At 43.3% G+C, this 14362-nt stretch overlaps 1 protein-coding gene and 1 long non-coding RNA gene across 2 annotated transcripts in view; both read left to right on the top strand.

Annotated features, from left to right (window-relative positions):
- LOC135721526 (ly6/PLAUR domain-containing protein 2-like) overlaps window positions 1-14362 on the top strand; it is a 58225-nt gene that overhangs the window by 29184 nt on the left and 14679 nt on the right. The window lies entirely within an intron of this gene.
- On the top strand, window positions 241-8782 carry LOC135721519 (uncharacterized). Its single transcript, XR_010521500.2, has 2 exons — window positions 241-1972; window positions 8492-8782. It is a non-coding gene; the product is annotated as an uncharacterized lncRNA (long non-coding RNA).

The raw sequence follows: 14362 nt of genomic DNA, 5'->3' as shown, positions 1-14362 counted from the left end.
AGCATAAGAGCCTGATAAATAAATGCTCATTTACAAGAAAACATGTCAGATGCACTTAAAGGGTTTTACATCTGAACTCCTCATAAACTAATGCAAGTGAAATGAGTTTCTTGAAAGCAGACTATTTGTGTGTGTGTATTATCTATGTGTAGTGGGATGTCCTTTCTATTAGGCTTTTTTTATTTTTTATTATTTGCTACAGCTGTACAAGTGGTCTAATTAGATATCACATACCCTGATATAAGCAGGTTTGTAAGATGCCGCTGGTGTGTTGAAGCCTTTCCGTGCGTCATTGCCAGGGATCGCCCCTTCCGTTTCGCTCCTCCCGCTTCCGCATTTGCCCTGTTTCTTTGCAGCTCTTGGATCATTCGTGTTGATTATCATTTGTGACTGTTCCTGTATCTAACCTTCCTCGGCGTAATCTCGTGCCGGCCGCCGCTCTTGCGTGCACGCGATCAGTGAAGACATTCTAAGCTCTGGGATGGCTCGTGAATAATTACTATTCGTGGCTGCTCCTGCATGTTCTCCTGTGTAAACTTGTGCTGGCTGCTGCGATTGGGTGTGTGCGCTATCGCAGTGACGTTGAAGGAGGAATATTTGGATTTGGGACTATGATTAGCTGGCAACTATTTATGATGATGCTGCTGCTTTGTCTGTGATTGTTCTACGATGCAATTTTAAAGCTTTTTGCATCAACGTTGTGTGACGTTGGGGACAGAGTGGACGCTAAGGCGTCGGTTAAAGCCCGTCACATAAATGTATAATTGGGCCTTTTTTGGTTAAATCTGTTTATTCATTTATTTGTATTTCTTATGTTTTCTACCTGCTTTGGTTGTAAATTGTCCTGCACCATTAATCTGATCTTCAGGTGCATTTCCCCAGTTGGCTGGACTTTTGATCTTAATGCAGGTAGCTTTTGTGGTTCCTTTGTTTAATACTTATTTATTTTGAATTATTTTGTGGTATTTATGTAGTTTGGTATTTGTTTATTTGTAAGTATTTGTTTTATTTTGTTTATTTGGTTGGTGTATTGAATTTCATTTGTTTTCTTTATGTACTTGCCCCAGTTACTTATTTTGTATGTGGTCTAGCATTTGATAATAGCTGTGAGTTTGGAGGTACATTTCTTCATTCTGCTAAGACCTCATTTCTGTAGCTGGGTTATTTTGTGGTTTAGTAGTTTTCTTTGGAAAATCTTTTCTTTGTTTATTTTATTTAGGTTTCTCATACTAAATCTTTTTTTTTGTTTGGTTCATTATTCCTTTGTTACAGGAGCCGAGGCTGCCGGCTGTCCATTAGTAGGCCTCGAGTACGGTGGTGGGACTTCCGGAGTGCAGTGTGTTCACCATTGATGCCTGTGTGTGTAGTGTGGTGAGAGTGGAGCACCGGGTGTTTAAGGTTGCAGTGATACCGGGGCTGTGTGCTCCTTAATTAATTTGGACTACCATAGGCATGCCTCGGTCTCCTTCATAGTAACTCTTAGATTTTCTAGCCTGATGCCATCGTACATAATTGATTTTAAGATTCCTGTTTTAATATAATAAAGTTTTGTATTTTTTGGTATCCATGTCTCAAGACCCCTTCTTGTGAAGCAGTGTTCCTGTGAGCTTTTTTTCAATAAAATTGATTTATATTATATTATATTATTTCCCTGTTCTACAGGGTGGCGTAGTCAGCTACATTGTAAAATGTTTTCCCTTTTGGGCCTACCACTACATTCTGGCGTAGTCGGCAGGGCCGCTTCTCCATAGTGGGACGAGACGTGGATACTTTTGGTTATTTGAGTGGATGTTTATCATTGTGTATGTTGAGTGTATGTGAATTAGTGGAACGTTGTGTTTTTGTGTTTGCTCTTTTTCTGTGTGTTTGCTCTTTTTCAGTTCACGTTGGAGACAAAGCAGCAGTGTCATTGTGGTAGCTGGGAGCACTCCAGTAAAATTTTCTTCGCTGATTACCTGAATTAAGGTCATTGGTAAGTTGTTGATAAACCTAGTACTAAATGGAAGACGAATTGAGAGAATTGAGGGAGCTTGTTGCTCAGTTAAGGGCAGATAACGAAAATTTGCGTCAAGAGCAGGGTAGTATTGCTGCTCCAAGTCCTATAGCTGGCCCTTCTAGTGAATCGTCATTACCGGCCACGGATCCGGTTGTGGGGGCTAGTTCGACTTTAACTGAGCGTCTTGTGTTCATCCCACGGGATAGAAAATGTCCGGTATTTGACGGTAAGTCAGGTATTGCTATAAATGAGTGGATTGAAGAAGCTAGGGCCTGTATAAGAACTCGTCATTTGTCCGTGGCCGACCAGGCATTTTTTATTTTCGATCATTTAGGGGGAGAAGCACGTGAGGAAGTTCGTTATCGCCCTGTTGTGGAGCGCAGTGACCCAGAGAAATTTTTTTTCATTTTACAGGACTTATATGGGTGCTCCCAATCGTACGTTGCTCTTCAGGAAGCCTTCTTTTCTAGGAGGCAGCAAGAGGGGGAAACGTTGTTAGAGTTCTCCCTTGCTCTATTGGGCCTCCTAGAAAAGGTTAGGCAGAAATCCCCCACTGCTTTGCCAAATGCGGAGATTTTGGTGCGGGACCAGTTTATAGAATATGTTTGTGATGCATCCCTTTGTCGTGAGCTAAAACAGTTAGTCCGCCGCCAGCCCCATATTACATTATTGGAAGTGCGTAGTGAAGCTATTCGTTGGGAGCGGGAGGGAGCACCAGGCGGGGCGAGGGGTCGAAGTCTTTCGGTTCCTTTGGCGCATGGGTTTCAATATGGAGTGCAGGGAGGTGGTAGCTCACCAGAAAAGTCTGAAATGGGGGAACTTAGGGAAATGTTAAAGTTGCAACAGGAGCAGTTAAATCAGCTCACGCAGAGTTTTGCCCAGTTACAGGTTCCCCATTCTCGCTCTCGTAGTCAGTCTTTTCGTAGTGGACCCATTATCTGTAGGCGTTGTCGAAGACCAGGCCATTTTGCACGGGATTGTGAAGGGGAACGTGTTACATCTCAGTCACCGTTGCGTTCTCATGCCGATCAGTCAGGTAATGGGGGCAGGCCGTCACGATCTAATCAGGTGTCGGAAAACTGATTCCCGCCGGGCTGAAGAGCCACAGCTCGGTTGGGGAACAGGTTGGCTCCGACGGTAAGGAGTGTAATCCAATTTCAAATTTAATGTCCTCTTGTCCACATTTGGACGTAGTGATTGGTGGTGTGTCTGTCCCCTGTTTAATTGATACCGGTTCGATGGTATCGACTATCACAGAAAGCTGTTTCGCCAAACATTTCGAGCCATGGGGCTACGAGCGATTAAAATCTTGTTCATGGTTGCAGCTTAGAGCTGCAAATGGACTTTCCATCCCATATATTGGCTACATAGAGTTGGATGTTGAGCTTTGTAGTAGGATTGTGCCGCGTTGCGGGGTTCTGGTGGTCAAGGATCCTCCTGGTGGCTTGCGCTCTCGAGTCCCTGGTGTGTTGGGGATGAATGTACTCGGGCGGTGCTACCAGGAGCTCTTTGGCCAGCATGGCCCCGCTTTGTTTGATTTTCCACCAGTGTCTAGTGCACCACGTTCTGTTTTTCAAGCATTACAATACTGCCACCAGAGTAGCGAGCGACACTCTGTTGGAGGTACGATGAAAGTAAAGGTGCGCGGTCCTCGGGCATGTCGCATTGGAGGCGGTACCATTAGGCTGGTTGCGACCACTTGTGCAGAGCAGTTGGCAGGTAGTACAGTGTTGTTTGAGCCCACTGAGTCAGGATTACCTGAAGGGCTGTTGGCGTCACCGGCTTTAGTCCGAGTAATTGGAGGTTCGGTCTATGTCCCGGTAGTCAACGTGGGTACATCTGATGTTCTGCTTTTCCCCCGCCGAGTATTGGGTACCTTGGTGGGGGTGCAGGTTGTTAGTCTGCCAGAAGGTGTTTCAGAAGTTAGACCTACTATAGCGAGTGCCTATTCACAAGGCACCCTGGTAGCTGGCACCGCAGTTTCAGAACAGATTGCAGCAATGGACCTCACTGCATTGCCAGAGTTAGAACAGGGTAGGGTGAGGGCCTTGCTCATGAAGTACCAGACAGTGTTTTCGGAACATGAGGGTGATTTGGGATGCACAAGTCTCATTTCTCATGAAATACCCCTGTTGGATGATGTCCCAGTGCGGCAGCGACATCGCCGTGTACCTCCCTCGGAATATGAAGTTGTTAGGGCCCACATTAATCAGCTGTTGGAGTCTCAGGTGGTCAGGGAAAGTTGTAGCCCGTATGCTTCTCCCATTGTCTTGGTAAAAAAGAAGGACGGTAGTCTACGCATGTGCGTTGACTACCGTCAGCTGAATGCCAAGACAAGGCGGGACGCATTTCCCTTGCCTCGGATTGAGGAGTCGCTGGATGCGTTGACGGGGGCTCGGTGGTTCTCCACCATGGACCTGGCGAGCGGTTATAATCAGGTTCCTGTTGCGGAGAAGGATATACCTAAGACAGCTTTCTGCACCCCATTTGGCCTATTCGAATGGAACAGGATGCCATTTGGTCTGTGTAATACCCCCTCTACCTTCCAGCGACTCATGGAAAGGTTATTTGGGGACCAACAGTGTCAGTCTTTATTGTTATATCTAGATGATATTGTGGTGTTCTCCTCTTCTATTGCCCAGCATTTGGAGAGGTTGGAGGTTGTTCTGGGCCGTCTGGAACGAGAGGGGTTAAAAGCCAAGTTGGGGAAGTGTGCCTTCCTTCAACAAAGGGTGCAGTACCTGGGCCATGTTATCTCTTCTAGTGGAGTAGCAACTGATCCCGGTAAGATTGAGGCAGTGGCCCAGTGGCCTTGCCCCTCGAATGTTACCGAGTTGCGATCCTTCCTGGGTTTTTGCAGCTATTACCGGCGTTTTGTAGCGGGGTTTGCCAAATTGGCTGCCCCTCTCCATAAGTTGGTAGGGGAGTTTGTTGGTGTAAAGGGTAAACAGACAGGTGTAAAGGGTAAACAGACAGGAAGGAGTTTTGCAAGGGCCTGGAGCCAAGAGTGTCAGGAGGGATTTGAGGGGTTAAAGGAAAAACTTACCACCGCTCCAGTACTCGCGTATGCGGATTTCTCTAAACCCTTCATCCTGGAGGTAGACGCCAGCCATCAGGGTTTAGGGGCGGTGCTTTCTCAGGAATGTGAAGGTAAGGTAAGACCAGTGGCATACGCCAGCCGCAGTCTAAGGCCCACTGAGCGTAACATGTCCAACTACAGTTCTATGAAGTTGGAGTTTGTGGCGCTCAAGTGGGCCATGACAGAGAAATTTCGCGAGTATTTGTTGGGTAACAAGTGTGTGGTGTTTACAGATAATAACCCCCTTAGCCATCTGGCCTCTGCAAAGCTGGGTGCAACGGAGCAGCGTTGGGCCTCACAGTTAGCAGCCTTCGATTTTGATATTAAGTACCGCTCCGGGAAAAGCAATAAAAATGCAGATGCCCTGTCACGGCGGGATCATGTGGATCCTAGTGTTTTGGACCAGGTGGCCCTTGGCACGGCAGTCCCAGAGGTTCTGCAGCAAGTGGCTGGGCTGGATTCAGCTGCGATTGCGACTCAGTGTGAAGTTTTCACACTACCTGGCTATTCGATTGGAGAGTTGGGTTTGTTACAGGCAGCCGACCCAGTTATTCAGGAGGTGCTGCGATTTTGGAGACCGGGTGCTCGGCCAGGCCCTGATGAAAGGCGCAAAATGACTAAGGCAGCTTTGACGTTACTCCGTCAATGGGATCGGTTGATAGAGCAGGAGGGGACGCTTTATCGCCGGGTTTTTTGCCCTAAGGGTAAGGAAGAGGTGTTGCAAGTGGTATTGCCCACGCCCTTGAGGCCAGAGGTGTTAAAGCAGTTGCACGAGCAACATGGCCATCAGGGCAGGGAGCGTACCCTTGAGTTAGTAAGACAGAGGTGTTATTGGCCTGGGCTATCCTCTGATGTCGCTCGTTGGTGCCAAGAGTGTGATCGGTGCCAGGTAGCCAAGGACACTCAGCCACTTGCCCAGGGCTTTATGGGGCGGTTGTTGTCATCTCAACCAAATGACATACTGGCGGTGGATTTCACAGTGTTGGAACCTACAGGCTCTGGCATTGAAAACGTCTTTGTGATGACCGATGTCTTTAGTAAATACACATTGGCGGTTCCAACAAGGGATCAGCGGGCTGAGACTGTGGCCCAAGCCCTGGTAACGCAATGGTTTTATAGGTTTGGCATCCCAGGTCGCCTCCATTCTGACCAGGGTCGAAATTTCGAGTCTTTATTGATACGGCAGTTATGTGCATTCTATGTCATTGAGAAGTCACGGACCACACCTTACCACCCGGCTGGCAATGGCCAGTGTGAACGGTTTAACCGTACTTTACATAATCTGCTGCGCACCTTGCCAGTGTCCAGGAAACGTGATTGGGTAGCTTGTCTTCCTCAGGTAGTGTTTAGCTATAACAGCACCCCTCACCAGGCCACAGGGGAGTCACCCCATTTTTTGATGTTCGGTCAGGAGCCACGGTTGCCTGTGGATTTCTTGTTGGGGAGATATCCCGAGCCAAGAGAGGGTAGTGTGCATGACTGGGTTGTGGAGCATCAGACGAGGCTCCAGGTGGCCTTTGCAGGGGCACATGAACGGTTGCAGGTCATGGCCGATAGGCGCAAGGCCCAGCATGACCAGCAGGTCCGAGATGAACCACTGGTGGAGGGCCAATTGGTATACCTCCGAGATTATGGGGCCAGAGGCCGCCACAAAATCGGGGATCTGTGGAGCCCAGTGGTTTATCAAGTGACGAGGGCACCCAAGGAGGGTGGTGTGGTATACACCATTGCACCAATAGATGACCTGACCAAGGTAAGAAATGTGCACCGTTCACTGTTAAAGAGTAGGGTCCATAGGGACCTAGGTGTGGTTGAGGAGGTTGGTCCTTCACATGACTCCGTTGTGGAAACCCCGTTAGTGGCTGAGGAAGAGGATGAAGTAGATTTGTTGGCTGTGGTGTCAGAACGGAATCAAATGGGTCCAGCCTTGGGACCAGGAATGCTGGGGCCTGAGGTGGAACTTGGTCCGCGAGAGTATGTAGGTGCTATTGGACCAGCTCCTGTGGTTGTGCCGGGACAACAGGCTCCAAGAGAAGAGGGTGCCTCTTCTCAGGATCCCCAGTCTGACAGCTTGCAGAGGGCCGAGAGGGTTGTATTGCGTAGGACAGGCCGTATAACTGCGGGCCGTCACTTAAATCCGCATCGTCTTCCCCGTTCTGTGGGAGAGGTGGCTGAAGTGTCACTCCAGCAAGTGCGTGGTACAACGGCAGTTATTTTTAGACCTTGGTATTAGGTAATTGTGACTTGGTAGTAAGATCGTCGGGGCGGCGATCCAAGAGTGAGGGGTAGATTGTAGTGGGATGTCCTTTCTATTAGGCTTTTTTTATTTTTTATTATTTGCTACAGCTGTACAAGTGGTCTAATTAGATATCACATACCCTGATATAAGCAGGTTTGTAAGATGCCGCTGGTGTGTTGAAGCCTTTCCGTGCGTCATTGCCAGGGATCGCCCCTTCCGTTTCGCTCCTCCCTTTCCGCATTTGCCCTGTTTGTTTGCAGCTCTTGGATCATTCGTGTTGATTATCATTTGTGACTGTTCCTGTATCTAACCTTCCTCGGCGTAATCTCGTGCCGGCCGCCGCTCTTGCGTGCACGCGATCAATGAAGACATTCTAAGCTCTGGGATGGCTCGTGAATAATTACTATTCGTGGCTGCTCCTGCATGTTCTCCTGTGTAAACTTGTGCTGGCTGCTGCGATTGGGTGTGTGCGCTATCGCAGTGACGTTGAAGGAGGAATATTTGGATTTGGGACTATGATTAGCTGGCAACTATTTATGATGATGCTGCTGCTTTGTCTGTGATTGTTCTACGATGCAATTTTAAAGCTTTTTGCATCAACGTTGTGTGACGTTGGGGACAGAGTGGACGCTAAGGCGTCGGTTAAAGCCCGTCACATAAATGTATAATTGGGCCTTTTTTGGTTAAATCTGTTTATTCATTTATTTGTATTTCTTATGTTTTCTACCTGCTTTGGTTGTAAATTGTCCTGCACCATTAATCTGATCTTGAGGTGCATTTCCCCAGTTGGCTGGACTTTTGATCTTAATGCAGGTAGCTTTTGTGGTTCCTTTGTTTAATACTTATTTATTTTGAATTATTTTGTGGTATTTATGTAGTTTGGTATTTGTTTATTTGTAAGTATTTGTTTTATTTTGTTTATTTGGTTGGTGTATTGAATTTCATTTGTTTTCTTTATGTACTTGCCCCAGTTACTTATTTTGTATGTGGTCTAGCATTTGATAATAGCTGTGAGTTTGGAGGTACATTTCTTCATTCTGCTAAGACCTCATTTCTGTAGCTGGGTTATTTTGTGGTTTAGTAGTTTTCTTTGGAAAATCTTTTCTTTGTTTATTTTATTTAGGTTTCTCATACTAAATCTTTTTTTTTTGTTTGGTTCATTATTCCTTTGTTACAGGAGCCGAGGCTGCCGGCTGTCCATTAGTAGGCCTCGAGTACGGTGGTGGGACTTCCGGAGTGCAGTGTGTTCACCATTGATGCCTGTGTGTGTAGTGTGGTGAGAGTGGAGCACCGGGTGTTTAAGGTTGCAGTGATACCGGGGCTGTGTGCTCCTTAATTAATTTGGACTACCATAGGCATGCCTCGGTCTCCTTCATAGTAACTCTTAGATTTTCTAGCCTGATGCCATCGTACATAATTGATTTTAAGATTCCTGTTTTAATATAATAAAGTTTTGTATTTTTTGGTATCCATGTCTCAAGACCCCTTCTTGTGAAGCAGTGTTCCTGTGAGCTTTTTTTCAATAAAATTGATTTATATTATATTATATTATTTCCCTGTTCTACAGGGTGGCGTAGTCAGCTACATTGTAAAATGTTTTCCCTTTTGGGCCTACCACTACATATGAAATTACTGAAAATCTGTGTTGTATTTCATTTCTTATTTTCTTATAATCGTATGATCTTTTTTTACGAGTAGAGATGCGTATCTCAAGATTATCAGTAGTTGTGAAGCAGAAATGTTTTACTATGATGTAAGATGTCTGTACTTCAGAATTTCAGTAACCTCTCAGCCAGCACACACACACACACACACACACATTCTGGTTTCCATGTTTTGTGGGGACATTCCATAGACGTAATGCATTTTATACCATACAAACTGTACATTCTATCATGGGCGTAGATTTAGGGTGGGACGCTCGGGACATGTCCCTAGCAATATTCAGGGAAGACTGAATTGTCCCTAGCAATAATTTCGACCAAACAATTAATCTGTATTTATATATAACCACTAATGTCCTTCTTATTCTTGTGTTTTCTATTTTTTACTTATTATATTTTTTTTCAGGAATCATTTAAATGAGACTAGAAATCTTTTGCAATCCCGTTCTGTAAAAATGACGCTCTATGTGGTACACAAACGGTTAACAGCTTTCGTTCTCTGCAATGCCCGCCTCCGTAACTCACATCGCTAATATGATTGGCTTTGCATTTCTTTAGTCCCGCCTCTCGAATCACATTGCTAATATGATTGGATTAGCATTTCTTGAGTCCCGCCTCTCTAAATCACATCACTTTATGGGCTTGTCTTTACTCGCTACGTGTGATAGGATGGTTTCACTTTGTACAACGCGCCAAAGTTCACTCAACAAGACGCGCGTGATTATTCGGGCTACAGGTAAGTGAGGAAGAAAGTATTATTATACCCACTGTAACTGTTTCATGCACAAAATACGGAACAAGTTGTGTCACATAATGATTCAAGGACAGTGTTTTCACCAATACACGACAATCCCATGTTAACCTGAGGAGTTGCAAACTTTTGTCAACCTTTTATAAATGGGGTAGCAAGGTTATTTAGGGGGTCCCGGACCCTAATCCATGAAAGAAAATAACCCCAACATGGTAAAAACATGAATTCATGTCATGATTGCTGAATACTTTACTGCACTGTGGTCATTACTTGCACAGATGTAGACATAATGAAAGGTTGCATTTTAAATTTAAAATTATTTGTTTTCACACCCATTAACTGTCTGTTAATGAAAAGAAGATTTAATGTGAACTTCAGAAACGTTAATAAACGTTGTTCAGGAAACAGCATGATATACATACCAACTTCAACACTGGGATTTTTTTGGCAAAATTAGATTAAGAATTAAATATTAATTGCATATTCTTCATTGTTATAAAGTAAATATGGTTATATCTTACAATGTGATTTTCTTTTTTTTTTGACAAAGACTTAAACAGTTAGGCTTCAGTCACACCAAAAGCGCTTTAAACGCTTGCAAACGCAAGGCGCGACGCACTGCCTTTTTTAAAAAAAGAGCAGTGCGACGCGGCTTTTCATATTGCTAAGCAACCACCGAGTCAGCTGTCTTGTCAATCAAATATTGAAGCGTGAGCGCTCTTTTGCTGTTAACTGTCATATCAGCAGAAACTTTAAAAAGAGGACGCTTGCTCTGACCTTGTTTGAGGGTGAGAGGTGCACAAACACACAGGAGAGAGTGAGCGAGTGGTGTCCGGTTCTTCAAAGCAACTGTAAACTTCCCTCACCACAACGTAAGGCCCGCCTCTCCCCTCATTCGATTGGACAATGGAAAGACACGAATGACGTCGGGCGCTTCTCCGCTCTCAGCGCTCCTTCAAAAACGCGTGCGCGGCAGGCGGCAAAAAACCGCAGGGCGCTCGGCGCGCATAAACAGCGCGCAAACGCGCCCTGCCCATAGAATATCATTCAAAAAAGGCGCCTGCAATTGCCATAAACGCTATTGGTGTGACTGGCCCCTTACTGTTTATTAGGCTCTAGGACATAACCAATTGTTTATTATAAATTTGGGATGGCCGGGGGTGGCGAGTCAGATGTCACTGAGTAAAGTGCATACTGAGTTGTCTGTTGTTTGTGTCAAGTAAACGGTGATAAACAGTTTTTGCAATTCAACCATTTTATTTATGTCCCCACCAATGCCAGAATCAAACCTACGCCCTTGCATTCTATTCCCTTCCCCTAAACAAAACCATCACAAAAAACTTTCTGCTACTTCACATTTTCAAGAAACATCATCTTGTTTGATTTATAAGCTTGTTTCCTTATGGAGACCTCAATATGTCCCCAGAAGGTCACAAAAATACTGGTATTCCTATCTTTGTGGGGACAAACACACACACACATGCATGTTTGCTTTACAAATCACAATGGTCAAGTGTAAAACATTAATCATATTCTTTTTTTTAGGTGGCACTGTATTTAAAATGCAGTCTAAGGCTTGTGCAGTGACAGAGAATTGTGTTGGTACATCTGTTAACCTCGGATTTAAAAGGACAGTTACATCTACACAATGCTGTAACACAGACCTTTGTAATAGCGTAGACGCCCCAGGTATGTCTTTCATACACATCACTATATATATATATATATATATATATATATATATATATATATATATATATATAGTTATGCTAGCATTAAGCTTAGGTATAATAGAATAAGATTAGTTTTTTCTACAGATTACGGCTCTAACAGCCTCAATAGAAAACAATGTTACTACTGTGATGAGAAGAGTTGCTTCAACAAATTAAACAGTTCAGGAGATGAAGACTACTGCATTAAAGCTACACGTGAGAATAAAGTCTTTTTTTCTTCCTTTGCATTATTATAGTAGATTAGGTTACATTTTAATTGCGCTATTTGTTGGAGACATATCAATATGTGATAACATGAATCAGAGAACATGGTTTTCTAATTACCTAATCACAGAAATATAAAGTCTTGTTCAAAATAATAGCAGTACAATGTGACTAACCAGAATAATCAAGGTTTTTAGTATATTTTTTATTGCTACGTGGCAAACAAGTTACCAGTAGGTTCAGTAGATTCTCAGAAAACAAACAAGACCCAGCATTCATGATATGCACGCTCTTAAGGCTGTGCAATTGGGGTATTAGTGGAAAGGGGTGTGTTCAAAAAAATAGCAGTGTCTACCTTTGACTGTACAAACTCAAAACTATTTTGTACAAACATTTTTTTTTCTGAGATTTAGCAATCCTGTGAATCACTAAACTAATATTTAGTTGTATAACCACAGTTTTTTAAAACTGCTTGACATCTGTGTGGCATGGAGTCAACCAACTTGTGGCACCTCTCAGCTGTTATTCCACTCCATGATTCTTTAACAATTCATTCCACAATTCATTCACATTTCTTGGTTTTGCTTCAGAAACAGCATTTTTGATATCACCCCACAAGTTCTCAATTGGATTAAGGTCTGGAGATTGGGCTGGCCACTCCATAACATTAATTTTGTTGGTTTGGAACCAAGACTTTGCCCGTTTACTAGTGTGTTTTGGGTCATTGTCTTGTTGAAACAACCATTTCGAGGGCATGTCCTCTTCAGCATAGGGCAACATGACCTCTTCAAGTATTTTAACATATGCAAACTGATCCATGATCCCTGGTATGCGATAAATAGGCCCAACACCATAGTAGGAGAAACATGCCCATATCATGCTCCATGCTTCACTGTCTTCACTGTGTACTGTGGCTTGAATTCAGAGTTTGGGGGTCGTCTCACAAACTGCCTGTGGCCCTTGGACCCAAAAAGAACAATTTTACTCTCATCAGTCCACAAAATGTTCCTCCATTTCTCTTTAGGCCAGTTGATGTGTTCTTTGGCAAATTGTAACCTCTTCTGCACATGCCTTTTTTTAACAGAGGGACTTTGCGGGGGATTCTTGAAAATAGATTAGCTTCTAGACGTCTTCTAACTGTCACAGTACTTACAGGTAACTCCAGACTGTCTTTGATCATCCTGGAGGTGATCATTGGCTGAGCCTTTGCCATTCTGGTTATTCTTCTATCCATTTTGATGGTTGTCTTCCGTTTTCTTCCACGTCTCTCTGGTTTTGCTCTCCATTTTAAGGCATTGGAGATCATTTTAGCTGAACAGTCTATCATTTTTTGCACCCCTTTTTATAGGTTTTCCCCTCTCCAATCAACTTTTTAATCAAAGTACGCTGTTCTTCTGAACAATGTCTTGAACGACCCATTTTCCTCAGCTTTCAAATGCATGTTCAACAAGTGTTGGCTTCATCCTTAAATAGGGGCCACCTCATTCACACCTGTTTCTTCACAAAATTGATGACCTCAGTGATTGAATGCCACACTGCTATTTTTTTGAACACACCCCTTTCAACTAATTCAACTACTTGCCCAATTGCACAGCCTTAAGAGCGTGCATATCATGAATGCTGGGTCTCATTTGTTTTCTGAGAATCTACTGAACCTACTGGTAACTTGTTTGCCACGTAGCAATAAAAAATATACTAAAAACCTTGATTATTCTGGTTAGTCACATTGTACTGCTTTTATTTTGAACAAGACTGTATTTATCATATATTTACGATAATGTCTTTAAAAATACATTTGTGAAATCTATAACCATGAATATATACTGTATGCATTCTATATGTGTTTTATCAGATTTCTGTGTGGTCAAGTTTTGAATGATTCACTTACTCAACTTTTGTTTTCTTTGCATTAGAAACTGTTGGGTCTGTGTCTGTGACTGTTAAAGGATGCGTCTCTAAATCTGTCTGTGATGCTGCACCACAAGCGACTGCAGATTACACGAGCTTGTCATGCTGTCAGGGGAATCTGTGTAACGGTGCTAAGAGCATCACACAGAATCTCATCTTTCTCTTATGGCCGCTCTTCTTCTACATCCTGATCCACTGAATTCAGCAGAACTTCACTCTCTACAGCAGTAATGTGAGATATTGTGGTGGGATTAGTAAAAAAATATTATGATTATGCAGCTTATGCAGTATGTGACATATTTTGTATTAAAAAACAATGTTTTATTTAATATAGCTTAATTTTTATTGTATTTTGTGGTTTTATATTGTTAGAAAAAATATATACTGGAAATAGAGAAAAACATGAAATAAAATTAACCACACCACTATACACTTGTTTAATTTTTTTTCAATAAGCCTTTATAAGCCTTAACATTTGACAATGATATTGTAATTAACAAAGTTTCTAAATGAAGTTAACTAACTGTAATAATTGGTATGAACCAGCAGGTGGCAGCAGATAAGCAAACACATGCAGGCATCTACCGGTACAAACATTTTGTTGCATATTTTATTTACTAGGACACAACTTTTTACAAAAAAAAAATTCCAGTGCTTTTGACACAATACAATCAGCATTGAAAAAAAAACTTGGGGGGGGATGCAGATTTGTACCTCGATGATCTCTGGGGTCAATGATTACAGCCCCATTTAACAGCGGGTACCTTTTTATAGTATCTGAACTATTA

This window comes from Paramisgurnus dabryanus, chromosome 18 (genome assembly GCF_030506205.2).
Source record: "Paramisgurnus dabryanus chromosome 18, PD_genome_1.1, whole genome shotgun sequence".
In the NCBI taxonomy this organism is placed as follows: domain Eukaryota; kingdom Metazoa; phylum Chordata; class Actinopteri; order Cypriniformes; family Cobitidae; genus Paramisgurnus; species Paramisgurnus dabryanus.
This window is presented reverse-complemented; position numbering and strand designations above follow the sequence as displayed.